Raw genomic sequence first — 4,417 nt, 5'->3', positions numbered from 1 at the left:
GTTTGTTTTTTGTTTTTTAATCTTTACTTTTTTTCATGTGTTTTTTTTAATCTTTATTTTTCTTCATGTGTTTTATATAATGTACATTTATATATAAATGTATGGAAATTTCTATATATATTTAGAAAGAAACTCTTCTTAAAAAGAAACTTCACACCTCTTTAAAGAAAAAGTGTACAATATTGAAATCTGAGTTGGAGTGAAAAAGTGTGGCCTGATGACTTTCTATTATTTCGAATGATACAGAGGGAGCTGAGCTGACACCTTGTCAAAGAAATAGCATCACAAGTGTTCACTCTCCTTCTACCCATTTTCCTCCCAGTCACATTTTCAACATTTTCTTAAAAAAAACTTTTTCCAGTGTTAAAGTCACTGGCTTTGGTCTTATCACAACAGTATGAACAGTTTTGGAAATTTTGAGGGGAGAAAAAAAAAAAAAGTCATGTTGAGCCAGGATAGAATTATGAAAGCAGAAGGGGGGAGGAAAAAAGCTTGTGCTTTTTTCCATTTTCTGTCATCAACTGTAAAATGTCAAATCCTTCAAATGTCTGGTTCTGAATATGAAAAAGTCAACTTTGGGAAAACAAATGAAGCTCTCTATGAATGAAAAAAATGCCACTTGTCATGAATAGTATAAACATTTATAACTTAATTTTTTGTTATAATGTTACGGCATAGAAGAATTTTTTACATTGCCTTTTAAAAAAGCACATATTGATCTAAAAAATCTATGAATTTAAAATTCAAGACTAAGCTCCATAAAATAAATGTAATTAAATCATTCATATATCCCACTTTTTCCTTCTCTTTTTCTTACAAAGTGAACCATATTCAATATCTAAGCTGACAAAAAAATGCAAGGTTCAATAAAGAAAAATACAATCCAAGCCTCTCATCCCCCCCAAATAAAAAGTATATTTAATATAACAATATGAACCCACTCAACGTGAAGAAATGTGCACTAGGGGCTTCCCTGGTGGCGCAGTGGTTGAGAATCTGCCTGCCAATGCAGGGGACACGGGTTTGAGCCCTGGCCTGGGAAGATCCCACATGCCGCGGAGCAGCTAGGCCCGTGAGCCACAATTGCTGAGCCTGCGCGTCTGGAGCCTGTGCTCCGTCCGCAACAAGAGAGGCCGCGATAGTGAGAGGCCCACGCACCGCGATGAAGACGGTCCCCACTTGCTGCAACTAGAGAAAGCCCTCGCACAGAAACGAAGACCCAACACAGCCATAAATAAATAAATAAATAAATATTTAAAAAAAAAAAAAAAGAAATGTGCACTAGAACTTTGGATAACTTCCCTTAGACACAATGGCAAAACTGTCACCAGTCATCAGGGAAATTAGTAGACATCCTCAAATGTCTTTATTTTATCCTTAACTTATCAAGGTCCTTGAGTTCCCTTTATAATTACTTTGTCAGCCCCAAATCCCATGTTTCCTAATCAGTGGCCAAAAGGGAGAATCGGGTGGTTTTTCCTCCTGAAGAAGATTCCAGAAGTGGAAGCTGGCACTGCTAGCACTGGGATTTTGCACGCTCTGGTTATAAAAATGCAGATGAAATTTTAGCTGTGGATTATAACTATTTTCTTTGAGTCCTATGGGAAATTGCAAACATCCTTGATATCTGGTTTCCCTTCTAGGCTGTTGAGGCTCTTTATAGGACAGGGAGTGAGGACTTAGATGAGCATTAAACTGGGAGGTGGGTTTAGGTTTGAATCTCGCCTCTGCTTTTAACTAGCTGAGAAGTTGGTCAATCAAGTGTCCTGACTTTTCCTGGACTTCGTTCACTCATCTGAAAAATAAACTTGACTATTCCCACTTCAAAGAGCTAGGCAGATTAAATATGGACATTAATGCAAAAATAGGCAAGTAAATTGTCAAAAGCTACACAGATATAAGATATTGTTTGAATTTTTGTTCTCAGATGTTCCCTTGCATCTAGCTCATTTCACTACATACAAACCCAATAAAAGAGGACAGAAAAAATGTCTATATCTACCTGGTATCTAGACCACTTCTTGTCTGCATGATACCATTTGCTCTTTTTATTCTTAGGACCCTCCTTTAAGATGGATGAGGAGTCCTTCCCCACTCACTTCTTCTCCCATAACCACAAAATACAAGAAATAATATTTACTCTATAGCTCATTCCTGAAGGCACAGTAACCATAACATTTCCTGACTTCAAGTTCACTGTTAAGTATTATATACCAACTCATCAATATACTTTCATCTCTTTCCTCTGGATCTCCTTTCTTTGTTTTTCTTTTCTCTCTTTTTATACTTCTGTATACACAAAATTCATACTTGTTCTTTCTTTGAAAATCTTTCCTTACACGTATCCGTCTATTTCTTTTATTTGAATTTGTGTTCATTGAACAAACTGACAAATATACAAAGTTCCCCAAAGTCCTGCATAATGTCGGAAAAACCTTTGTCAATAGCTTAATAAAGATTATTCTTAAAATGTTTAACCTGGGTCTTGAAAAAGCGTATATTTTGTTCTAAGTGCATCTCCTTGATGACTCATCTGTTAATAATCTACAGCTAGCCCATGTTTAACTAAAGCCTGTGAATGAGACAATAGATCTCACCTTCAGGGAGCTTATAACCAGGTTGGAGAGTGAAAGGGGATTCATCAACTCATAATGACGATTTTGGCACTGTGGACCTAATGTTTTGGTACCTTCCTGCCAGCTCTTTTTTCATAAGTAGCATCCATTCCTGCAAACACACGTGGCTATATGTGATAAAACAGATGGCATTCACATCCCAGACAATATCTAGAACGGATAATGCAGGGATACTAAACAATGGAGTTCTAAAAGTCCACTTTTAAACAAAACTGTCCCCTTAAAGAGATATGAGATGCCATATTAAAAAAACAAAACAAAACAAAACAGCTTCCACCAAATAAATATCACCAAGTTACAGAAGAGTCTTGTCAGTGGACAGGACTGGGGGGATGGGGGAGAGATAGGGAGTTGACTAAACATTGTGTGGCAAGCTGGCCGTACCTAGATGTGGCTTCTTAGCTGGCCTCTACTGCTTTTGAAGCCATGAACATTCCCTTTTCTTGGTTCTTTCATCAGTTCGGGAACCATGAAATTTTCCTGCATAAGGCGCTTATTCAGGTTTTTATATCTGCCCACCTATTTTATTACCTTTTATACTGCATGTGAGGCTGGATCCATTTGCAGCAGAACAAAGCTAATTACAACTTTCACGGCCTAAATATAGCATAATGACAGAGTGCCAGTCAAGGGTAGCACTGAGCTGAGAAACCTTTTGGCAGGCTAAGACAGAGGTTACTCAGCTTCATGTGGACAGCTCCAGGGGCTGAATGACTGCAGGGCTATGAGTTACCCTAAAGCTGTGAGCAGGTCACTGAGCAACCAGTTTGACCTTGGGAGGAAAGTTTGTCTCATGTCCACTTTGCTTGCTTTATGTTAGCCTCTATTTTGAGAGAATAAATTGCAAATGTATAAAAGCCGATAGCTGGATATAGAAGATCAATGCCAATTTCAAGGATTAAGAAACTCTGAGATGGAAGAATTGACAGAACCAAGGCATCCAGAAGAGAATATTCCTGGGAATGCCATTTGAAATCATCTCCCAAATGGCATATACGGCATAACTTCCACCAGAGAATAGTTTGTCATTGGGTTTCATCATTAAAGATGCCCCCTTTCCAAACCCCCTCCCCATGTTACTGTTTTTATTCATTTGGGGGTTTTGGTGCCTATTCTTACAGTTGCCACATTTGATTCTATGGATATATGTGCATCGCTTGTTTCTAATACACAAGCATCTCTCTCATGTGTGGGAGTTTCTATGGTATCGATGCATAAGTAGTAGTTGGTGGTCCTGATACTTTTACAGCCTTTATGTCAGACTCAGACTCTCCAGACCTGTCTGCCATCAGCAACTTCATTTTGCTGAGGATGTCTGACTTCAGCTACTTGGGTTGTCTCATATTCCCCTAGCTGTTCATTCTGCAACTTTGACTCTCCCTGAAATTCCATACTCATGCTTTGTATTAATGCTTGTTAATAGCATTTACTTAGAACCTTGCAAAGACTCTAAGTGAACAGAGGAAACAAAGGACATGCCCATTGCTGTCACCAGAATTCTACATTCCACCCTAGGGACAAAGTTGGTTCTTAGGCTTAGAACCCAAGGCAAAGCATATACAGTTTCTTACTAACCACTCTGCCTGCCTCTGTGAAAAAAACTTGAAAAGGCCTGGCTTACTACACAAAATGGGAAAAAGGCATAGCATTTTTAAAAAGAGAAGTTAGTTATAGGCATTATTATCTGACTAGACAAATGAGAACCGCTCAGGCCAAGCTACCTTGCTCTTTGGGGAAACAAACACAGCTTATATTTAGAAGGAGAAGAGGAAGGTCATTTG

The sequence above is a fragment of the Balaenoptera physalus genome (genome assembly GCF_965194825.1).
Source record: "Balaenoptera physalus genome assembly, chromosome: 16".
Taxonomy (NCBI): Eukaryota; Metazoa; Chordata; class Mammalia; order Artiodactyla; family Balaenopteridae; genus Balaenoptera; species Balaenoptera physalus.
This window is presented reverse-complemented; position numbering follows the sequence as displayed.